The sequence below is a fragment of the Molothrus aeneus genome, chromosome 18, assembly GCF_037042795.1.
Source record: "Molothrus aeneus isolate 106 chromosome 18, BPBGC_Maene_1.0, whole genome shotgun sequence".
In the NCBI taxonomy this organism is placed as follows: Eukaryota; Metazoa; Chordata; class Aves; order Passeriformes; family Icteridae; genus Molothrus; species Molothrus aeneus.
In genome coordinates, this window is record NC_089663.1 from 5,901,265 (window position 1) to 5,926,965 (window position 25,701).

General features: G+C 43.4%; 1 protein-coding gene across 1 annotated transcript in view; it reads right to left on the reverse strand.

Annotated features, from left to right (window-relative positions):
• Positions 1-19,165, reverse strand: part of HIC2 (HIC ZBTB transcriptional repressor 2) — a 71,674-nt gene extending 52,509 nt beyond the window's left edge. Inside the window, exon 1 of the mRNA XM_066562241.1 lies at positions 19,125-19,165. The gene's annotated coding sequence lies outside the window, so the exon portion shown is untranslated. The remainder of the gene's footprint in view (positions 1-19,124) is intronic.
• Between the last annotated feature and the right edge of the window lie 6,536 nt (positions 19,166-25,701).

A 25,701-nucleotide genomic window follows, 5' to 3' on the forward strand; every position in this document is an offset into this window, starting at 1 on the left:
GACAAGACACAAATAACTGACAGGGAAGACCTTGCCACACCAAACAATAAAGACCAGGAAATCCAAAGCCTGCAACTGTCTCGTGAATTTGTGCTGGTTTTTAAAAGCAGAAGAAGAATGTGGATAAGCAAACAGAGATATGGTTGAATGACTTATCTGAGTTTAGACAAGCGGTATCTAAATAATGCTATTTTATCTTATTACTGTAACAAATACAAGAATTGATTTAATAACCTAATGTTGGTTTTGGACAGTAGAGGTCTGCATCAATGGACCAAGACACTAATTATATTATCTTATCAAATCAGTGTATAATAATAGAACTTCTCTATGCATTGATGGAACTAGGTTTAGCTCTGCATGAGAAAATAATCCCTGAAAGACACGGAATGAAACAGTATTTAGTAGAAAATCCTTGTGCATAATTGTTATTTTCTTTCCCTTTCAAAATATTATTATCTTCAAGGTATCACATGATGAGAAATTTCCTTGATAATCTTTATTGCTTGTTATTTAACCTCCCTTTATGTTTCTGAGAGGTAGTCAATGTAATTTTCCAAAAGATTTAAGTAAAAGGGAAAGAACTACTGGTGCATATGCAGATCAATTCATTGTAAACTGACAATAAAGCTTTTTTCATCAATGTACAAGCAAAATGACTTGCTGACATTAACTGGCAAGTACTTTGCATTCATATGATATCTTTCATCTACAGACTTCAAAGCATCTGACAGGAGGCAGGCAGGCCTTGTTTCGTCATCCATCCAAGAAAGAAGCTGCAACACAGAGTGGCAAGGCTTCCCCAGAAGGTAAAACCATTAGCAGAAATCTAAATGAAGTGATTCCCAGTCCTTAAAAATGAACTGCTCTGCCCCAGTACAAATTACACGTGCCCCAGAGAGCAGAGCCACCATTCACCCACACCCCTCTGAGCACTGCTCAGGATTCTTTAAGAATGTAAATTTAATTCATGAGAAACTAAACAAACACAGAACACAGGAATACTCTTCTACACACAGGGAAATGATGGGGATCTGAAGCCAATCCAGATCTGAAGTTCTGTAGTGCTGCAAGGAGGAGCACTCTTTGAGTGAACCTGCAGAATCACAGGTTTTCATTCATGAGGAGAGGAAGGGAAATCCTGATACACACTCTAGCAAGTGTTTAAATAAACCTGTTCAGATGAAGATCTCTCCAGAGAAAAACTAGGACTGTAAGAAAGGTTATGGAAGTAATTTTTTTAATGCCATCTTAGAGAGAGTAAACTTTCTTTCAGCTCTTCAGCTTTTTCATAGAGCTGAAGAATGCTGACTGCCTAGAGCACTCAAATGGCCAGCAGAAACTCTTTTTAACATAAATAGGGAAGAAAAATGCCTGCACAGTGCTATTTTAAAAGAAGCATATGGATTCCTCTATGTTTGGAAACAGCAAACAAAAAATTATGCCAAGGCAATCTCTGGAGCAAGCAGCCTTTCAGCATTGGTCAAAGAGACTGCAATAGAAATATTTTAAAACCTTCTCTCTGGTTATGGGATCTCTCATGGCCTGTGGAGGCGGACAATATTAGAGGCCACTAAATCCTGAAGTTTATTTTTCTAAAAGTTTTCACTTCAAATAAAGCTTTGTTTTAATATGTATGGGGCCAACTGTTAGAGCATTGAGGTCCTGGTTATTAGCCAGCTAGAGCTCATGAATTATGTTTAGTGAGAAGTTTATTGGCTCAGTAAACACCATTCCAGTTCCCCTCACTCCTGAATCGTGGAAGCCAAACCAAGAGATATTCTATGCCACATTACCACTAGCACCAGAGCAACCATTATCTGATTACAGACATTTTATTTTTTGTAAGGAATTTGCAATTGCATCATTTAATACATGGAAGTTTTTTTAATTTACCAAGGCAACACACAAAGAGTAAGTAACTGTTTGGTCCTGTTTATCATCTTCTGGAGAATATTTGTTTCCATCTCATAGCTTTCCAAATCCAGGCATTACAGAAATGCAGTCCCTTTGTAAGGTAGAAGCTTGGTAAGGAATTTTTAACACTAGCAAGGTACCCATGAAGATCTGAAGTGGAGCCAGAGCAGCCTGAGGTGGTGTTGGCGCTACCTGGCCTCACCCCATGTGGGCTGGCACCAGGAGCCTGCAGACCAAAATGCAAGGTAGGCATCTCTAGAACAAGCAGGACTGATGAGTAGCTGTGCAAATCCAGAAGCAACTGCTACCTGTGTGGCTGGCTTTGTCCTAGGTTGTAACTGGTTACCTCTCACTGCCATGAGCTAAAGCCTCAAGAACAGAGAGTAAGCAATGATCAGTCAATGTGCAGTGACTTGTTTATATGCTTGTTGTTCCAGTTCTCTGGAATAGCTAAGATAGCCAGAAGACTGTACAGGGACTGTGTCAGTCCTTGAGGCAAGGAAAGTTAATTTAGTTGGAAGAGTAAGGATGAAAAAAAGAGTGCTATAATAACAGTAGCCTATTCTGGCAGCAAAGTAAACTGTAAATGGCGTTTAGGTTCTCCTCCTAGTTCTCTACATCTGTCACACCACCTTGGCCAAATAATGCATCTGTTTGTGTCTCTGCTTCCTCTCTCCCCTTTAGCTGTACTATCTACTATTATCTACTATTACTATCTACTATTATCTACTATCTACTACCATCTACTATTTAGACTGGAACATTCTTCAGGGAAGAGATTGTGCTGGTACAGCCCAGTGACAGCCTTAGGGTTCTGCAGTTCCTAAGTCAAAGATAGTACAATTTACATAACACCAACTATGAAATCATGTATTCTCATGTAAATGCTTCTTCTGATGTCCTGAATCTGTCCATATGACAATGAAGAAACTTGGCAGTACAGATCCTTAATGTCCAACCTATCCCACAAGGACATATCGTCACACAAAGCACCTCTGGGGAACAGGCAGAGTTAAAATCTTTCCATCCCAGTAGTGGTGAAAGACAAGATACCCCCCTCTTTAAATTTAACCCTCTCCCTTCCAAAGAATGCCTGGAATTTGTACTATTTCCCAGCAGAGAGTAGAAGGCAAAGACTTGGCATGGGGCAAGACAGATAAGAGCAGTTGCCTTCTCTAGGTTTTGTTAACTCTGCATAATTGCTTAGGGCATGTGATGGTTAGGGAGAGACACATCTGCCAGAGACAGACTACAAATCACTAGGGTGATTCCAAGCAAACAAAATCTAGTTTACAATGTGGTTGTGGTATATGAAACACCTCAGTAAAACTACAGTATAATTCAACTGCTGCAGTTTCATTTACAAAGCAAGGATACAGTTTTCTCTCTCAAAGACTGGCATTTAGGATCACTCTGACATTGAGTAAAGTCTTGGCGGTCCTCTGGGGCACAGGGTGAAGGTTGATTGTTGTTGGAAGTTTCTCTAAGCAAGCCACATTTGAATACCATGCTTTGCAAAAGGGCCCATATCGCCTTGCCTGTGAATTCAGCTTCCTTTACCAGTTTAAATCTGGGTCAAAGCAATTTGCTTACATTTGGAGTCCTTTTCCAAAATTAATGGTGCGTGGTATTTGGAGCTGCAGATACAAGGATACTCTGCTATTATCTGCTCTGCATCATGCATCCACCATCTACAGTTTTCCTGCTAATCTTTGTTCACATGGACAGCCCACTCCTGCAGCAGTTGCACACTCAGCATCCTAATGATATTATTCTTGGCCATCCTGTTAAACTCACAATGTAAGGTAGATGCACAGGAGTGAGCCCTGCTGGATTCTCAGTAGTTTTTAGATGGCTCCAGATTACAGCTGGCCATGGGTGGAAGTTTTCATAAGCAGTGATGAAGTTCAGAGCTTTTCTATTCAAATAGGATGTTGACTACTGCTGTCTCTTATCCCTTTCACTTCTGTGGTGATAATTAGGTTACCCAAATGTACTGGGCTCACATCAGAGCACTTGGAAGATCCAGTTGGTGCTCCATACAGCTGCCAGATTGCTTAGCTAAATTTCACACAGGGATCACACACAACAACGGTGACAGTTAATGTTTGTTTCACTTTGCCATTCAAGGAGGTACTTTTGGATTACTAATTTCTTTTATGACTTGGGTGCTGGCTAGTTCAGAGATTATTTTGTTGTATTCTGACAGGCAGTTGTTAGCTGGACCCTAAGCCCTCAGCACACACATTTAAAATCTCTCTGATCTGGAAATCTGGGTGGCATATCTGCTCAGGAGTCCCACCCAGAGTAAGGATCCTGCCCATGTTTATTTCAGTGTTCTTAAAAGAGGAAAGACAGAAAGGAAGGGAATAACAAAGAATCCCAAAACCACAACACAAATTTGCCACTGAAGCTTACTGAGAGAACTGACCTGCAAAGTACAAACAGTAACAGAGAATTATGATATTCACACTTTCTCATAATACTACTCTGGGTATAATATATATAATGTTTCCTTAATACAAACCACTTTGGAGTAACAATCAATGAAATACATTAAAATACAATAAAAATACTGGGTTTAGGATAAAAATGTGGTTCCAACCTATGGGCTTGTAAAGGAAAAGTCAGCAGAGCCTTACTCCTCTTGTAGGTAAATTCTGAAGTTTCATCCCCTTGTTCACAAGCCAGGCAGAATAAAAATATCCACCTACACTAAACCAAAGGGAGCCACTCGTAACCAGACACAACCACAACAGACATTCTCGACAGTCCTTGGCTTAATAGAACACTGCTTTGTGGTTATACCCACCACTAGGATTTCATCTTGCAAGTGCTAGCACGTTTAATTTATCCCAGGTCATACATCAAACATAATATTAAAATTTAAGATGGCATTTGAGATTCAGACTTTCTTCTGCAGTTTGAGTAGAGAGAACACAGTTGGGACTGTGGGTGCACAAGCATATTAATACATAAACACAAACCTGCAGCCATCAGTCAAGAAAAACAATTGGTCTTTAAGAGGGGAAAAAAGTTGTAAAAAGAATCAATTCCATTAAATAGCTCTATAAATCAATTCCACCAAAAATCAATGGGAAACTACATCCACCATGTGCCAAGTAACTCCCACACATCAGGTGCAACTGTCCGTGACAGCGGCCACGCAGCAGCTCTGCCTGCTGGGAATTCAGGCAGCCAAGGCTGGAGCAAGAACCCCATTGCCCAGGCTGCCTTCCTGAGAGCCCCAGCACTGCCCACACTGCTCTTCTGAGAGCCCTGGCACTGCCCAGGCTGCTCTTGTGCGAGCCATGGCACTGCCCAGGCTGCCCTCCCACTCCTGCCATGGTGCCTTAGCCCTGCTGGCTGAGGGGGAGCTGCAGCCGAGGTCTCTGGGAAAGCAGCTGCTCCCTGCCATGGCCCATCTGCTCCTGGAGCCCATGCTGGGACCAGCCCACACTCACAGAGCCATGGAACCCCCACCTCAGACACCATAGTGGCAGTCCCACCTAAAAATCAGTGGAGGAAAGCTCAGGTTTCTTGTTAGAGCCAGGCATTTTACATGCCCAGGTCTGAAATGAAGCCTGACTTCAGGATTTTCCCGCAGGTTTTGTGCCACATCAAGCATCCCCAAAGGGGAGCTGACTTAGGCACAGGTACAGGGAAGGTGGGAGGGGAACATTAAGGATGTGGGGCCCAGCAGCACGCAGTCAGTCACATACTGCTTAAACAAACTACTTGGTTAAGCAGGAGTTCAGGAGTTCCACACTGTGTCACTCTTGCTAGTTCAGTGACTCCCACAGTGACTGTGCCAGGCCACTGCCCTCTCACTTTCAAAGTGCAGCTCAGTTGCATTTTCACATTTATAGGTGGTGGGTGCCCTTTCAATGACTGGAGAAACCCTTGGGGCTTTCATTTTGTGCTGGCAGCTCTCAAATGACTTTAGAAACAAAACCCCTGGGGCTTTTGTTCTGTGTGGCAGAGCAGAGAGGGCATGGAAGATTCTGGCTTTGTTAAAACCTGTAGAAAAATTCATGTCCTGTGTCTTCCCCTTCATGTGCTTCACATGTGCAGTCATGTCTCTGGGGCATTAGAGACACACTGCTCAAGAAATTCAGACCTAGCATTTTTGCAACAGAAAAACTTGATGAGTTGGCCTCTGCTATTCAGCACTAAGTACCAAAACCCATTTTTTCCTCTTGTAACTGAATGTCAAGTGTACCTTGACAGCTACTGCACACAGAAACACTCATGTCTGGTATTATGCATGTATATTTTAAACAGAGAAAGAATGCACATATGTGTATAACAAATAACGAACAATTTAATGAGAGGGCTCAGGACTGTCCCTGGCAGGGAAAGAAATTACTGCATCTCTCTAAGGCTCTGTGACCCAGCTGCAGGAGGGATATGATCTCTAAATTGCATTTTTGATCTTGGGCCTGATCTTAGCAATCAGCACCCTCAGCTTACTGATTTCAGTGGGATTTGAAAGCATTTGATATCAAACCTTCCATCAGTCACAAGTTTCCCCTAGATGTAAGGACATGCAGTTCTAGAAAGCAAGACCTTGTCATAGGCTGGAGATTTGATGTCAAGAGTAAGTGGGAATTGTACAATCAGGGGCTTCAATCTAACCACTGGTATCTGGCAAGACAAAGCAGCAATACATTGAAGTCTGTCTCTTTTGAATTATTCCTTAAAACTCTGTCATATGACTCTTCTGCTCCAGAAGAATTAATCAAATATTTAAAAGTATACTAAGGGAAGCTGAAGGCCATTGTCAAGAGAACAGCCAGATTTTCCTGCAACTAACAGTGGAAGTTCCTAATTTTCCCTGCTCCTAAATGCATCTGCAGTGATACTTCGTTTATTGGGATTTCAGTTTCATACACTCAGGAAAAAAAATATTTCTGGCAAGTGACCTTGAAGTATTATAATAAGGAAGAGCATTTGCAGAGACTTTTGAAAGACAGATCCTGTTCTAAAGAGAGTCTCCATGCACAAACAGATGCCACACCAACACTTACAGGGATGTAACTTGCAACTATTTGGTGGCTCTCCATAGTTCTGCAGTAGCTTACAGTGAAGAAATTACTCTTGTATTTATGAAGGACAGCCCAAAGCATGGTGTAAAATTTGTACGGAAGGAGACAGAGAAAACAGACAGGAATAAACACAGCCCAGGGAACAAGGAGATTACAGTGATACAACAAATATGTAGGAATGGTTGGAAAAAGCAAGTATGTGCACAACTGGAGAAGAAGAAAAGAATCCCACAGGTTAGATAACCAAAGCATAAATTTCAATAAGCAGACACTATGGACTAGGAGTTGAAGCCAGCATAGGGATCTAAAGTGTCAACTTATATTTAAAGACTATCATAGTTAAAATCATAAGCCAAATTGCATAATAGGCAAATGAGATGAATTGAAAGATTAAGCTATGGAAATTGACTCAGAGAGAGGATTGTAAGGATCTTTTATTTTTAAATCCTGCTCCTGAACTCTTTTTTACTCAGAGAAAAAAAATATCTTAAATCCCATTTCCTGCCAGTATAGGGCTAAAATGTTAACACCATATTTCATAACAGTTAACGTGAAACAGGATTACTGTGCTGACTTGTTCTTGAAGAGCAAATACACTCTGCAAACTAGATTGGGAAGGAGGTAGATTTCTTTCTGACAAATCCGCTGACAAGAAGCAGGACAGAGAAAACATATTTTTCTCTGTGACTTCTGCGGATGAACAGAATTTTAAAGTCTGTTGTCCTCAGTAGCATTAATGTACTCTTCCAGTTGGTCTTTTTTTTGTTCAGTTATTCACTGTAGAGACTGACTTACTATGAATAACCATGCTTTTCTTTCCTACTCAGATGAAGTGCTTACACTCTTTTCAATGAAAGCAAAAGAAATGCCTTGTTAACCTTAAGTTTAAAATAAGCCAGAAAGATCTTACAAAGAAAATCCAATGACTCATCAGAAGGAATAACTTCTCAATAACAACGAGGCAACTCCTCCTAAGAAAACTAAAGATTCAAACCCCTACCCAAGCAGACTTGCCAGCCAGAGCCTTCCCTGACAGCGCAGTGTATCTGGGACTTCCCTGTGTCAGAGCCTTTTGCACGGAGAGCACTTAGGCAGCGAGTGTGTGACACGTCCAGCGAGGCTCCTAATGTCTTGCCTGTTTTCTCTTGAGCCTCTGAACTGTGACCTCAAAGCAAATGAATCTGAGAAGAAAATACATTAATCAGGTATTCACTCAGCCTGGCTCTGGGTTTTTAAAGCAGGGATCTGAATCAGCTGTATCACCTCCCACTTCTTTCCTGATACAATTAGTCAGCATCTGCCCCGGCAGCCAACCCGCTGCCTCTCAGAGGGGGGGACAGGCAGCTGCAACTCCCTTGCCCACTGCTACTTCCAAGCAGGCTGCAGAACCACATAGACCAGCTTCTGAATTCTGGCTGGTGAAGGTTAGCATCCCTTTCCTGTGCTCAGGGGAATGAGAGGAGCTGAGAACAGCCACCACTTCCAGCCTCTTTGATTCCCTGCTCCAGCCCAAGTGCAGGTTCAGACGTGTCCCAGCCACACCTCTCCCACCTTGGTCCAAGGCCATGCCAGCTCCACACACCTGTTGGAGGCTTCCCCACATTTTAAGGGAATCCCCAGAAGAGGATTTGCAGGTGCTGCACTCCCTTCAAAGAGTTCAGGCAACAAATCATCCTGGGAAATTGGACCCAAAGCATTCAATGTAGCCCTCTGACCTTTTCCAAAATGTTCTCAGCCCACCAGGCTGGCAGGACTGAACTTTACAGCTAAGTGTTTTGAAAGAAGCATGTGCTTTTAAAATCCAGTTGAATTTTTGCTAGGAGAACTTTACAAAGGCATCATTAGTGTATCCACAGGAGTTTTGCAATTTTAGGTTACAGGTGATTACAGCAAATAAACAGGCATGCAAGTCAGGGTCGGAAGTGGGCTTCTACTTAGAGCCTGCCTCACCAGGCAGCTGGAAAATAAATAAACCCCCCAAGCAGTTCTGTTTTACCCAACAGCTTTAAGGCTCCAGCTCCACTCCTAGGGCTGGATTGTGCAAGCTCTTACTCCAGCAGTCACACCGAGTTCAAGCCAAGTGCCTGAGTAAGCATTTGCAGAATCTGACCCCCCCAGCCAGTTATCTATACAGCACCTATCTGGGCCTTGCACTGCAAGCTCTTTAGCTGGGGACATGGTCTGGAAGTATATTGTCAGCTGCAATGGGCTTTATCTCCATTTATAGCATTAAATCTAATTTTTGGTGCCAAGTGCAGCGTTAGCCTTACAATGACATCTATTAAAGACATTTTCCCTTGAAGACTGTGATCTGACCAACAACCAGTTTGCACTGTTTGTATATTTATTTTATTACAAAACCACCATGTTCATATTATCTTTCCACTTCTCTAATTTCAAGCTTTTTCTCAAAATACAGTACAACAGGCACTGAATTACAGAAATCCCACACTCTGGCATTACATGGACTTCACTTGAGATGCTGCCATCCTTCCTTCCCTGAAGTTAAAATTAAAGCAACAAACTTGACTGGTTAGTCTCCAGTAATGTGTACGTTTAGCAGAGGCAGACTTGTTTCCTCTGTGCCATCAGAAGCATTCCTGATGGCCACCCAGCCCCTTTCCCCCTGCCAAGACACAGAGGAGGCCTGGCACAGCATGGAGCAGTTCTTATGGGAAAAAAAATTGCAAGTTCCCCTGAAATGCTGCATCCTGCATGCCTCAAAGGACAGCTGCTACCTTCTCACTTACAAAAATGTGACCCCAGCCAGTCAATCTACAGCACTAATGCTGTCAGATACCCTCCCACTCACCACTTCTGATGGTCAAAGCCATTGAAATGCAGTGACTTCCCCTCTGCCTCAAAAGGGGATGTGCTTTGCTTTTGCTCCAGGAAGTTTTAGGGAGGGTGCTTTGGGTTTTTCAGTTTTTGGTGAGGGTACAACCCAAGCTCTTTTAGGTAAACACAGAGGTAGCAGGAGTCCATGTGTAACCACAGAGGAAGCGAGCACAAATAGGCAAATGTTCTGAATAATGGCAGTGCAGATGCACATGGAAACTTGCTTGAACTCACTTGGACTCCTTTCCCCCTTTCTTGTCCAACCAGTTAAAGGATAGGGAACATCCCAAGCCTCTGGCATACGGTATTAGACGCTCTGGGCATTAAGAAAACTGATAAGTCTTTTGAAATGGAACAGTTGGTGTCATGTAGCAGAGGTCTCACTTCATATGAACTCTCAAAATTTGGAAAGGAGAAGAAGGTTTTATTTATTACAAGTGAAACAGAGAAACTGAGGTGCTTAATCAGTCGTTTGCCTCTAATGGGAGTGGAAGGGTTTGCTGGGCCGTGGCCATGGCTTCTGTTCCGTACTCTTCTGCAGCTTTCAGAAAGCCATATAAACATCTCAGAAAAGGTTACATGAATATGCCAGAGACACAACTGTAAGTCACAGATTACTAATTATGAAAGCATTGTGAGATCTTTGAGTTGAAAGGATGTCTTTTCTGGATAGACAAATATTTTAATTCCATACTCCAATGATCAGTGTTTCAGCAGGACCCTTAAAATATATTTTCCTTCCATGACTGTCCTCTATGGTTAGTTACACCTCCATGCATGATTTCAAGTACTACAGCTCTATTAGAAGTACTAGTTTTCTCTGCATTTGGTTCCACTTGCAAGACTCTGAATTATTAGTACAGCATTCAGCTTGAAATCTTCTTGCACAACTAACAAGGTGAAATATTAGAAAACAGAAGTCACTATTGCTATTTTCTGTTCATTAAATGCTAGTGGAAATTCAGCCCATCTTCAAAATACCATGGCTTTACACAGGCAGAGGTGAAGAGGTACAAACACATGAAATTATTTTTCCAGATTCAAACAACCTATCAGTGGCAAATAAATTCTCATACTCAGTTCTGTTTTAGCCACCAAAATAAAGATTGTCAGAATGATGCTGATGGTCCTCTCACTGCACTCAGGTCACTTTTTCCCTCACTCAGGGGCTGAGGAATATCAATACAACAATTAAACCCATCACCTTACAAGCAGCAAACAGAAACTGGGAGACCCAGCCTGACTGGAATAAACCAGCTGACTACAGCTGCTAAAAAGAGGTCCACACTTGGGCAAATACTCAAGACATTCCTTCTCCAAGGCACCACCCATAATAACAGGCCAACAGTCTCAAACACCTCTGCATTTGGATGGATATGCAGAACCGCATACATTAAACTGCTTTTCTTGGAGTTCATTTAAGAATGCTGCCAGCTTGTAAACAGCAGAGTCAGTTTTGCTGCCAACACAATTTCTACCTAGAGCAAACGGAAGTGCTTTTCCAAGAATTTCCAAGACTGTTGCGTCACACCGTGCGCTGGCATTGCACCATGCAACCTGAGGAGAGAAGACACAAAAATACAAGCTGCTGCTTGGTGCATCCTGAATGGAATTATTTAGAGGCATTTACTTATTTTCAGGAAGAGACTGACAGTGCAGAACAGACATTCCAAAAACTCCCAGTGCTCCCTGCAGGGGAATATAGTTTCATTAATAGTTTCAGTCCTGTAGCAAAAAGAGAGTTATTTTTATAGCTGGCGTGTTTCAATTTTCATTACAATTTTGAAAGCCTTGTTTGATAAGGTACAGTGGAGACTAAGAAATGTAGCATTTCTGAATGACTAGAGAGATTTCTTTAGCCTCCCTCCCCTGTCATGGGTTTTGCAAAATCCTAAAGCATTAGTCCTTTGGCAACTTTACCATTTTGAAGCTTTATTAGAATTATGTGTATGATGACAGCATTTACAGAGTGTTGCTAAGGTCAGGGTCCCATTATGCAAATTTTTAAATATGATGAGCATTTATAAGATAAATACACAAAACAAACCAAGGACATCATATTCTCCATACTTAAAGATGAAGAAAACTGAACTTGCTTAACTTCCTTCATGACCATAATATGGAAAGTTTAAATCAGGGATGGAAGCAGAGTTCCTTGGACCACAAGCTCACACAGAAGAATTAAATGTGGGCAAATATTCAACCACTGCATCAATTAATAAAAGCAAACGCTTATAACCAAGCTTTCTGGGTAAAACTTTTCAAGTCATACTTTACATTACTTTTAAAAATCACTCAGACTTCATATGTCTGCTGACATATGAAGAATTTCAAGAGAACTCTCATGCCCTTTATTGAGAGTTCTGGTACTATGGTTCTGGCTATGTACACTTTATAGCTGTGTACACAAATTTATAATTTTTAGTCGATTCTTTGCCATCTACAACTTTGGTAGATATTTTCCCTGCCTAGAAGGACATCCATGTTTTTCTTTGAAGACTGGGCATAACCATGTCATTAATATCACATTATCAAAGAACATTTGAGCTGCCTAGAAAAGAACAAAGAGCTTTTTTCAAGGACTTGAGGAGTTTGATGCAAGAAGTTCCACATGAGCACTGTTCTGGATACTTTATAAGGGTAAACAGAAACTAGGAATAACAAAGCACCTTAGCCATTCAGGGATAGGGGAAACAACATTAAATAAAACCAGCACAAGTTTAAGTCTCATTATACACTGTCATAATTTCAAACCTTCTTTTAAACAGGTCTTGTTTTAAAAAAGCATTCTTCAATTATATGTCTTTCCTAGTGAAGTTTTGAGGACAATTTTTCCCTCCACAGAAGAAGACACTACTTTACTGCTCCATCCACTCTGGGCAGTTAACTAACCCTGTGCACCAGGAGCCTCTTGCAAAGGGACAGAGAGGCTGTTTTTTCCATTTAGTTCAATAACCACTTCTTTGAGACTGCAGAAAGCAACTGAGATTTGAGGAGGGGCAGAAGGGCAGGAAAGCTGACTTCCCTCCAAATGAGAACTAGGTGTTAGAAACTAGTATCTGCTAGTTCCAAACTCAGAAAAGAGCAACAAAGAACACTTCCTTAGCTTTGCATTTAAATTGGAGCTGAATAAAAATCACAGAATAAGTCATACAGGAAGCAGCCTCAGGAGGTCATCAGAAAGTATTTTGATCAGAAAGTATTTTACAAATATTTTTATTTAACACTTAAAATCTTCAGGTTTAACATTTCATTGAATTTAATTCTATATAAGAAGTTTGAGTCACTTCTCAGAAACAATAACACAGTAAATAAATTTTGTTTCTGATTTCCATGTTGAATCATAGCCTGAATGTGTTAACCCTGTCCTTCTGCTTAACATGAAATTTACTTTAAAATTATCTTAGTTGCACATCAACATGTTTTAATAGGTACAGACCAGCAAGATCCAGTCTTTCTACTGGAGAGTAACTACCACATAGACAAACAAGCAAGCTTTAAAATAAGGTTTCTTGTTGGCTGATTTCAATTCTCAGTTAAAACTGACAATGCAAATTACTCTATTCTGTTCTTTATCAAACAAGAGAAAAGATTTCCAAACTGTCAAACTGGCTGGTGGCATCTTGACAGCAGATGGAAATGCAGTAAGTGCGTGGCAGTGTCTACTGCCACTATATGGCAGTGTCTTTATGTGACTCCAGGAAAACTGAATCCCCTCACTGAATGGCCCTTTATCCAACAGGAAATGAGCACACATTTAGGGGAAGGAATCTGCTGTACACCCCTGTCATCTTAAACGGGTCCAGGGATGAATGGGACCAGCCCAGCATGAAGAGCAGTCAGGTTGTTTACCATGAGGCCTCTCCCCAGTCACTCCATCGTGTATCTCTTTTTACACTCATGGCAAAGGACTGATTTGAAGACAATTTTATCTTGCACAGTGTTTGGTTCAGTGGGGGGAGGGAGTGGATAGGGCAAACTGATATATTATGGAAAGCCATCCCCTCTTCCTTTACCCAGGGGACTGAAGGACAGCAGATGCCTCAGGCCAGCGCACTGACATGAAATGTTTCCTACCTCCCATCCAGAACCTGGGTAAGGACAACACTGACACATTTTTCCATACAGTATCTAAAGCTGGAACAACAAGAGGGGTTGTTCCTGACTCCTGCACAGATCTCTCAGAACACCTAGCAACAGAAGCAAGAAGTTTGCCCTGTTTTCAGGGATGCTTTCGTTGTGAGGGATCCCTGGTGACTGTTTTGAGCAGGAAACCAATCCCTGCACTTTTTTAAACTTTTCTTACTGCCAGTTGAAGACTCAGACCCTTCTTCTCCCAGCTTAGCTGTCAGTGCATGTCTTGTGACAGCTTCTGCAGGACAGCTCAGTTTGTCTTTTCTCCATTACAGAGAGTAAGTGAAGGAAGCTTCTTACAATTGGTCCATTTCCAAATGCCCGCATGGGATTTTTAGTTGAAAAGATCACTCTTTAGCCCCTTCAAATCTGCAGGGTGCACATCCGAAAATGTGATATAATACATATGTAATCCTGGATAAACTCCATTCCCCACCCCTTGCCATTAAGTAAAATCAGTAACTAGAATCCCTGTTTAGGATTTGTGATTACAAGGATCACAGTCCGCCCTACCCTGGTCAGACAATACGGGCTCAAGGAAAGCATGAGAGCCATCATTTCAATAAAGCAAACCCTGTTGCTTCCACTCCAGAACAGCTGACTTGAAGTGCATGCTAGGCTGTGCTTATTAACAAAATGAGAAATCTGATACATAGAAAGAAAACACTATGTGAGGATTAATCCTGGATTGCAGTTTGTGGCCAGCACTGGGCCATCATCCAAACACAGATGAAAAAGAACAGAATTTCTCCCACCTGTCACTTTACAGCAGGTACAGCTATTGCTGTGCTGTAGCCTCATCCTTTACAGCTATTGTAACAACTCATTTTGTATCAGCCTAAAATTCAGGATTGACCTCACTGTTTCATTTCTTCCTTGTTTTGTGGGAGCCAGCCCTGGAGGGTGAATTTTCTTTCCAGGAATTACAAACAAGCGTGAGTAACTTACAAGTTTGGACATCTAGCACAATACACGTATGCTTCAAGGAAAGAAACCCAGCTTAAAACCAGCTGGAACCTGGAGATGCTAACTGAACAAGAAAATAAAACTCTCAGGAACATCTTTTTAACATTGTCCTGGTGCTTTTGAGAGAAGTAAGCACACTGTCACTGCTGATTGCAAGAGACTTGAACAAACCAATGCAGTTTCTTTGCCAATGAGCTCCCACACAGCAGAGTGAAATCCCTATTGCAATGCATTGTCCTCGCTCCCAATAGTACAGCAAGACAAAAACCAATATAAGAAGGCCTAATGGCTCAGTCACTGGTGTTGAATACACACCAAACCAAAGAAGTCATCTTTATTTTTTTTTTAATATATTCTCCTGCTTATGGTTGGGTTGACACTCTGTTGTTGCAATGCCACAGCTGAGCCCTGTTAATTTTTCTCCAAGCCCAGCAGGGAAGGCATGTCTGCTGATGCTGAAATGGGCCCTTCCCATTGAGCTTCGCCTGTCACAATGCAGCCAATATAATGGCTATGGCACAAATGTGATTCTGCTTTCTTCCACTCCAACACCACATTTGCTGCAGCACTGAAATGTCACTTTGTGGCAATGTTCTTCCCTGGCTGTTGGCAGAAGCTGCAGTGTTGTTCGTGCACTTTGTATCAGTCAGATTTGGTTAGGGTATGGGAAACCTGGTTTTCTATAGAGAAAACATGGCAACCTCTTCCTACCAATAGCTCTGGCTGTCGAGCTGTGATATGTTCATCAGACTGGACGACAGGGTTAAATGCTGCAGTCAGCACAAACAGTTCTGATAGGAAGGCAAATGCACCTCGGTTTTCAAACATCATCCCATTTCCCTACATCTATCATCAAAAAAGGCAGCAGGGGCTCAAAGAATAGCCACATACTATTTTCTGCAAGGTCAGAGGAATGCACAACATACACTTTATGTGTGGCAGCTCTTAATTACTATGGGCTGTAAAGATGCTAGAAAACAACAACTCTCATTGCAAGATCTGCTGTTCACAACTTCAAATTTCATGCTGTGATCACCAATTTTGGGCTGTGCTAGCTGTTTTAGAGAGTTTAAATCCATTACACAGCCAAACTGCTTAGCATTATGTTGTTTTCTAGTTATTTTAAACAACTAATCAAAATAAATTGAACATGTACCCTTCTGGAATAAGGCCTCTCACCTTCTCTTTCTCTCCTCTCTCCCCCCACCCCTTGTCACACATAGGCTTCTGCCAAACAATTCAGCACTGACACTACAGCACATCACGTGATACCAAGTGCTTCAAGCATCTTGCAATACTTATTACTATCTACACATCCATAAGTCATTCCACCCAGAAATGTGAATACTAACGTGAGCTGTTTCCTTATGCATTAAAGATTTAGAGCTCTCCCCGATCCTTGGAAGAAGCTTGTCCCATGAAATACTGAAAAATCATCCCTTTTATGTGTGTGTCTCATCTGCATTTCACGTAGATTAGGACGCATGACATAAGGAAAACCTGCCATATCCTCATACTCTCCCATTCCTCCTGCTTACACTCCTGCGGCCACACAAGTCTGTCGTGATTAAGCAATGGATTTTAGATGTCAAAGAACAAGGCACTTACACAGGGTGTCCTTAACCATGTTAGAATTGAAAGTAACAAATGTAAGAGGTTGCTTATTCTTAATGCTGATCTCCTCCAGAGCTAAAATGATATGCCAGTAGCAGGTGTCAAGTTTGAAGACCCCCCCTCCCCTTCTCTTTTTTTTTTTTTTTAATAAATATAACAAAGGGCACACAGATTTGACCTAATGGGTCAACCATCAAAAGTTAAACTGATTTAAATAATTAGACCTAGAATGTCAGGCACCACTGCAAATAATTGCTCCTAATGCTTTTAGGATTAGATTGCTAATGAAAAGGCGCAAAAAGGAGGCCATTTGCAGTTGTGGAAATAAGTCAATTTTCTTTCCATATGTCATTTTCCTCATGTAGATTTGCTGAGAAATCTTAAGGAGTCATTTACAGCTTTCTCTCCAGAGCCGCTGTAGTATATACAATAGTTCTGAGTAATAAAAAAATAGCAATAAGTCATCTTGAAATATTAGTTGTTTATGCACTGTATTTATCAAGCATAGCAAACATCTGCTCATAGTTCTGACATTTTCCAATGAAAGTGACTATTGCATATTGTTTTCCCCTTAATTTCTGGAAAAACATGGAAGCTATTCAAATATAAACAACATTCTGCAACAAATTTAAACCAGTTTTGGTCAAAGGACAGTTCATTAGCAGAATGTAATTCTGATGCTCTTAACTGGTTTCTGGCTGCTCTCTCAGATTTATTCTAACAACTAAGTAATACCCTAAGTGATTTCAGTAACCATCTGCTAAAACACGGTTCCATATATAATTCACTAATTCTGTGTAAAGGTGTGTATACCCCCGCCCCACTCGCAGATTCTAACGCCAAGTTACCCGTCTCTGGAAGCGTCCAGGCCACCCGAGTTCGCAAAGGTTGCGGATTTCGTAGCTGAAAGATTCGAGCGCCCAGACCCCGTGTGTACATTCGCGTTCCCCGGGCGGCGGCGGAGCCGGGCACGGTGTCCGGAGCCCCCGGGAGGAGCGCGGCTGGCGGCCCCGATAACGGGGGGCGCGCCGAGAGCCGCCCGCGGCCGCCGTGCCCACTTCCACCTGGGACCCGGCCAAGCAGAAGTCAATAATTGACTTCCCCGCCGGCTCTCGCCCCGTACCAAAGGGGCCGGGCGCGGGCTGGGCGCTGCGGGCACCGCGGGGCTCCCGGGCCGCGCACCGCGCAGGGGGCCGGCACGCAGCCTCCCCCGCCCCCACTCCCCCCGCCGCCTTGGCTTTGCTTTTAAATGCAACCAGAAAAACACAAAAAGCCCCGCTCCCCCCGCCGCCGAGCTGGCACCGGCACCGGCGCGCCGGGAGATGCAGAGCCCGGTCCGGCTCCGCGGCGCCGTGCTCCCGGGACCGGGCAGCCGCGGGCAGCAACCAGCCCTCTCGGTTCCCTCAATTGCGATGTCGAGCGCCTGGGCAATAATATTGCCAGCCTGGACGTACAATTTCTTTTTTTCTTTTTTTTTTTTTTTTTTCCCAAACCGATTGGACAGCTCTACGCTGGCTAGCGCGGCCGGGGAACGTGGTGCATTTCCTGCGGGGCACAAAGCCGGCGGGCAGGGTCCGGGGAGCCCCTGGCCGCGGGAGGGTGCGCGATCCTGCTCCGTCCATTGCGTCCGAGATGGGGCCGTAACAAAAGCCAGAGACCCGCAGCGACGGGCAGAGCGAGCGGGGCCGGCGGGTCCTTCCCTCCGCGATCCCGAGCGGCCGATGGGGGCGGCGGGGAAGGGGGGAGCCAGGGCAAAAGTTCACCGCGGTCCCGGTAGGGCAGGGGGTGCTCGGTGGGGCTGGGGCCGGCGCTGGGGTTGGGGGATGCCGGCCTGGCTCGTCGCCTCGCAGCCCGGCGGATGGACCGCGGGGGGCGGGAAGGAGGCGATGCAAGTCCCGGGAGCCCCTTTCCTGCCCTCTCCTCCACAATGCGGCCAGATCCCCGGCACAAACACGCCCCCCGGCACCCCGGGGCTTCGCTCCCTCCTTTCGGGGAAAAAATAAAATCAAATAAAATACAATACGGCTCACTTGAAGCGACGAGTAGGGATGTGGAGCAGGCGGCTGCTCCGGGGCCGGTCAGCCCCACGCCGGCCGGCCCCGGCGGGCAGCAGCTGCGGCCCCCGGCCCGACCCCTCTGCCGCCGGGGAAGGGGCAGCGCACACCCGTGCGCACACACACAAATGGCACGGGAGGAGGGGAAAGTTTCCATCCGCTTCAACCAAATAACCAACATTTGCAAGCTCCAGACAGGCACGGTGGCCGGCACACCGATGCACGCCCCGGCCCCCGAAGCAACGGGGCAGCGCGCCCGGAGAGCGAGGGGAGGGGGCCCGGGGCACGGAGAGAGGGGGGCAAGAGCAGAGAAACCATCTCGGGTTTTTTCAATGGAAGTACCGCCGGTGCCGGGCACGGTTGATGTAGGGCAGAGAACAAGGGGACACCCCCGCCACCCCGGCGACTCTCCCGAGCGGACCCGTGCAGATGGGCAAATCACCGGGGCTGCAAATAAAGAGCGGGGGAGCGGGGCTGGGCTGCACCGCGGAGCCCGGCAGCGCCCGACCGCCCCGCGGGACCCGCGCCCCCGCCCGCGCCCGCGCCGCGTTACCTTCTTATTGCATCTGGAGCAGCAGCTTTTCTTCCCTTTCCCCTCTCCTCCTCTCCCTCTCCTGTCCTCTCGGTTTATACCAGCCTGTTCCTCATCTCACAGCCTTCCTCCCAGCGCCATCTTGCAAGCTTGTGACGTTGGGAGCCGCTCACCCCTGACCCACATTTGAATAGAAGCCAAAATGAAAAAAAGAAGAGAGAGCGAGGGAGAGAGGAGAGAAAGAGGGGAAAGAAGAAGAAGAAAGAGCGGAACAAGGAGAGGCAGGGGAAGCAGCAGCTAAGCAAGTGCTGTGCCAGTGTGGAACAGCATCGACTCTGCTCCCTTGCCAGCTAGTTTAGTAATAAGCAATTTCCTGCTTTTGCAATAAATGTTGCCGCGGCGGGGCTGGGAAAGGGACGGGGATCTGAGTAATTCCCACCGAGGGACCAGGGCTTCCCCCCACCCCGAGCCGCCCCCTCTTCCCTGCCACCCACACCCCGAAACCCAGCCCGGAGCCTGACCACTGCCTCCCGGCAAGCCGAATACTGCTGCTCCCTCCCAGGTTTTGAGCAATGAAAAAGGCATTTATTAAGATTATTTCTCCCATCTCTGATGAGCTCTTAAGTGTGTGTTCAGAGAAATTATATAGATTATAGCTTGTGCATGTGTTGAAATCTGAAATTAGTTTTACACACAAATTTAGGAAACATCATGTGTAGCACAATTTGCATATTAGTTTTTTGTCACTCATATCTGTGTGTTAAGGACTGTCACTGCATTTTGCATCATTCAGGGCACAGATACAGACATGGCCTTTGCACCCACTGAATCTGAAGTTTTGGTTTGTGCATTTCTTTTTTAGTTATTTACCTAAGGAAGTATATTGGAGGGAAAAGTTATTTGTATTTTGCATCCCTGGTCCTGCATCATTTCCTTGCACGCTTAACTTAAAGCACATCAGTGATCACACTGAGTAAGAAGCACTGCTCAGATGCTTACACTGAGTGTGCCCAGCCTGCAAACTCAACCTATTACTTTGTAAAATGTTAAGTTCATTTAACATTTTACATCTTAATCTTACTGACTATTGCCACAAAGTACAACTGTGCAGAAATCTGAATTACCCCTTTCTAGCGCTCTCTCCCTTCCATAGCTAATTAATCTGTAATAACTGGAGAAATGCACGTAAACATTTTTATTGTAATCATGCACAGGAGTACTTCCACTATGCCATGTAGGAATCACTGTATTAGCTCCAAGTATGAGATGATATTTCCTTTCCTTCTGTGCCCTCACAGCCACCCATAACCAAAATTCTCTGTAACCTCAGCAAGGCGATTCATTAGTGAAGCTAAGCCTACGTTTAACACATGTCTAATAATTCCCTAATAGCCACAATGCCAGTGACTCTCTCAGCCACTTCCTGTGCAGATCCCTGCAGTCTGCATGCCCTTCAGCTGGATCCCAGCTGCAGCCTAAGCTCTCCATCCCTGATAATAAAGATATTTTCTAGTTGCTCATCCAGAGTTCAAAGTTTTTGCAGGACATGGTTTCTTCAGCTTTGCCAAAGTGGCTTGAGGAGCAAATAAAGATAAGGCAAATCACAACAGCCCTATCAGAAGGGTCTGGACTGGTGGTTTGTTCACAGTACACCCAATAAAGAGCAGAACACTAACAGTGGTGAGAACAGCAAACCTGACTGTCAGCACAAGACCCAGTGAAGTAGATAAGGATCAATTCAAGACTCTTCCCCCACCAGGAAAGTTAATTTAAGATTGGTGGTGCTGCTCTGAGCTGTATTTTAAAGCTAAGTGGCCTTGCAAATAGCCAGGGAGGTGTTTCATGCCATTTGTTTCATGCTGTGCCAGAGGAATTGGTAGGCAAATACACAGAAGTCCTTGCACTATCTAAACAGGGGCTACATGCATCATAGATTTTTTTTCAGATAAGTTTAGACATTTGGGTTTAGAAAGATCCACTTTTGTGAATCTTTGTGTGGCATTTCAAGACCTCAACAATGCCACCATCTGCCCTCATCTTCCTTCCTTCCGCTGAAGTTTTCCACCCCAGCACAATCTGTGCCCCTGCCAGTTCACAAACCAACATCTTTGTTCAAACCCGCTTTCATCAGACATTTGAACAAAGGTGCCAGGATTTTCACAGGAATGGCTTGAGGCACAAGCATTTCAGCCTGTCTGCCAACTTTGCTAGGCAGGTGTTAACTTTTGAGAGTGAAAGGGAGAAAGAAGGTTGGGAAGATGGACAGAAACATCCTAAAATGTGACCACAAGGTTTAGTCTAAAAAGCTTTACTTGTGTTTGAATTTTCTCTAGGTTTGGGAATGATCTGTTTGCAGCATCCCTCTGCAAACTGAGAAATGGACACATTTTCAGTAGAGAGGAGACAAAAAAAGATAGAAATTAGGTGTCTGGCACCTGGAAATGATATGGTATGATACAACACTGCATTCAGCTTCATATACAGGTGATAATTATAAGGTTGGAAAAGAACTAATGAGAAAGTTAGACCTGGCACTGTCACTAGAACCAGGGACATCTGTGGAGAATCTGATGAGCCAAGTTGAAGTATGGCCACACCTACCTGGAAAACATCTTCAGGCACGCAAGGCAGATACCATGATACCTGTAATGTCTCCAAGCAACCACAGCCAGGGAATTTGCCATCCAAACAGAGGGTACACCCTCAAGTTCTGAGAAATCACACCCACTGTGGGCACATCTGGCACTGGTAAAACGTGCCCCTGTGTGTGAGAAGCAAACGGGTTGCTCAGGTGCAGAAAGCTGCATGCTCAGATGAAAGGCTGGATTAGAAGGGTGATGGTGGCACTCTGCTTGCAGACACTGTGGCACAATGGGCATGTTCTGGAGGATGATTTGGGCTTGTGAATATTTTGAAGAAAGAGGCTCTTCTATTTTCAGCTGGAACTTGTCATTAACTTTGTTTTCTAGTTTTGTTTGACTCTGAGGTTTTTAGCACTTTATTGAAAAGAGAACGGAGAGGATGGCAGCAGTGAATTGTGCTGGGTGCTCTGCAGACACAGTTGAAAGCTTCAACTTCCTCCTTGGTGTGTTGATGAGTACATTGAATGCAGCACATCCAAGCTAGCTATGACAAACAGATTTTTGCCCTAGCAATATACAAAGAATTTAGAACAGAATCCAAGGAACAAGCAGATTGCACACCATTCTTGTATCTTAGTCCTTAGTAGCTATTCACAATAGCTCTGTAATGCTGTTTTCAAGCAGACAAGTTTAATTAATTGTATCACCCCCCAATAAGTTATTGTTTGCAAAATACTTAGACTCAAGTCAGTGACTAAAACCCAGAGGAACTTTAGGGCTTTGGTTTCATTTCAGTTTTCAACAAACTGATGGGTTCAGAAGCAGCTCCAGCCCTTCGTAGCAGTGCTAACAGCAAATTTATACTCATCCTAGAACAGGAAGAGAGCATGGATAGAATTATTGTAGTGGCAAGCGAGTGCTGTGTGTGAGGAGTGAAGTCATCTGAGCAAAGAAAATGCCATTGCAGAAAGTAAACAGAATAACGACCAAAGGGTGGCCCTGTGCCCTTACGGCTCTTCAGTGCCACCTGCCTTCAGTCCCAGCGCTGGTGGATGGCCAGTGCCATCTAGCAGGCAAACTGTTGTTTACAGTAGCGAACCGATGGGTAAAGCTGGGCAGAAAAGCTCCTATGAAAAGCAAAAAACTGCAATTCAAGAAACGAAGCAAAATATACAGGGCAGAGAATGCCAGTTTAGGGCTTATGTCTGAAAGCAAGGTAAAGGCAAAGGGTAACCAGCCTGCTCCTCAAGAATAGATAATGATTTACCTCTAAACATAAATTGAGAAAAAGTTTCCTAGCAGAGGTTTGCACTCATTGTCTCTGCAGTGGGGTAGTCCTGACAGCTCCACAAAAAATGCTGAGGGCCAGAATGTCGGTCTGGAACTGAAAGAGGCATCATGTAAGGCATTGCAATGACCCAGGAAACTGTGCTTGAATAGTATCAGAACAGCTGGGGATACCTCATCAAATGAAAAAGTTATTTCACTGTCCCCTCCATAGAAATATTCCTCTGCAGTCAGACATGTGTCTGGAAGGTCTTGTCCAACAGACTCACTAGTGCCCATGGAGGAGATTCCAATTTTATGCTAAGATGGGTTTGGAAAATCTTTTCTCTCCTACCTGCAAGTGTGCTGTGCTTGAGTGTACATCCTCAGAAAAGCTCCTTCATCATTCACTGGATTAGTTGGGTTCCCCACTCTGCTACTTCTGCAGTCAGTGGATGATGCACGGAGGATTACATTGTGACCTTTGTGTAATTATATCTTAATTTATCCTATCTGTTCCTGGTTTTACTAATGCAGAACTTGATAGAACACAAATTTGAAAAGTAATTTTTCTGCATCTCAAAAGGGAAAGAAAATGTTTTTGGAAATAAATTTGGAAAAGCAAAATCAAGGAACAGTAAATGTAACCTGAATCCTTAGTATCAAAAACTGCCACAAAGGTCCCCACTTCAGAGCTAGTTTATGCTGTGGCTGGTCACAGGTTCCCTCAGCTCTGCACTGTTTTGCCTTGTGAGAGTTCTGTTCAAAATAATGGGCTTAGAACCCAATAACAAAACCAACCAAACAAACAAAAACCACAACAGAAGGTAACAGCTTGAAAATCTGGGCTAGTGGTTTAGTGCTTGTACAAGGTACTATTTTGTCCGCTTCTGCCTCTGTTCATTCTGACAGAAGTTTCCATTTCCTTGGAAGAGAAGAAACTTGCACTCTTTTTGTTGCTAGAAGCTGAAGCTTTTTGTGAGATGTTCTGGCATAGGCAGGGCTGAGGCAAGGGGTTTTGCAACTCTAATCAGATAAATACATTCCTTCCATTATAACAAGATCTTTGATTTCTGTTGGCCTGTGAATTTCATTGCAAATGTGTTCACTCTGTACCTATCTCCAAAACATCTGCATTAAACTGTGTCTACCCTGCTAGTTAATATAGTCTGTGCAACAGCATCATTCCACTGGGCTGTGGGAGACTAATAAGTGTAAGGGGAACAAGTGATGAACAAACCCACCACCTGTGAGTGCTCAGAGTAAGGAGAGATTTACTGAAAATAAGTCTCAAATAGATGTCAAAGATTAAAACAGAAAAGAAACATTTCTTCAGCCATGTATAAACAGGGAACAAGAAAAGAACTGGTGCTTCTTTGAAGAGTGGACAAGGAAAAGATTGAAAATACTTTTGTACCCAAGATCAAAATGAAGTTTTGCCATGGCTTTTAAGAAAAACAGTGCATTTGAAGAAGGGAGTAAAACCAACTAGATTAGCTGGAATGAGAGGAAGAAAATGGAAGTTACCACAATAAAGGTGAAAGCAAATCCAAAATATCTTAACATTTTCAAGTGAGGGAGGTCAGTAATTTTCATCCCAGAATTCCAAAGGAGCTAGTACCAGATTGATAGCAACCATTTGAAATAAATCTTTAAGTTGGAGGTTGTTCTTACATGATTTGAAAATAGTAGATATAATACTTTTATTTTTAAAAGGATTAGAAAGCCTTCTAAGAAGCCACTGAGTTCATTGGTTTTGAAACCACCTCAGACTTTCAGAAGAGTTTTGAAGAAAAATATATTTAACATGTTTAATATATATACATATATTTTAAAGATGGCAAGAGAAGATAAACAGGATAAAATGCAACCACAATGCTGATTTTGCCAAGTGTCCTGGACACTTTATCTTTGCAGAGATACCTGATTGTCTAAAGAAGGGGAAATGCAGTAGATCTAATCTATATGGATTTTAGTCAAGCATTTGCTATGATGCCACATGGGAAGTTATTCATTAAGATGGAGAAGATGGGGATTAGTACAAGAGCAGTAAAATGTGTAAGAATTTGTACTGAAGGAGGGATGCCAATTGATTGCTATTGGGATAGAGATTTCTAGTAATTTGAGATTGAACTTGTTTAATAATCACTCTAATGATCTATTGTCATTTAAGATGGAGAATGGCAAAGAAATTTTCTGATGAAAGAGTCAAGAGGCACCATCATTAACAGCATCAGAGTATTGTGGCTGGTGAGCTGGAAGATGGTGAAAGTGATGGAAATGGGATGCAGTTCCATACAAAAACAAACATACATTTGGGATGCACTTCACAATTAACAATTGAAAATTAAGCATCTTCTTCAAGCTAATCTAATCCAGGGCTTCTTCTGCAGGCACTGAAAAGAGGAAGATTCCCTGAGAGTGGAAGTCTATCCTGCCTCTTTTGGGTTCTTGATTTAGGATAAGAGGGACTGTTGTGTGCATATGTCAGTCTCTCTGTTAACTGTGCAGAACTTTATGCAGATGTTTTTTTAAGCAGATTCTTTTTAAGGAAGAAAATTGACTGCTGTATTTTAAAAAAAAGAAAACAAATCTCTGCATTAGTTTACCAGTGGATGACTCTGAACCATCAGTGCATAAGGCAGTGAGAGAAATGACAAATGTGATCCTAGACAAGATTCTTGCAGCACTGTTGCCATTGCACAGGGCACTGCTGGACCATCCTGACTGCTGCAGGATCTTGTCACACG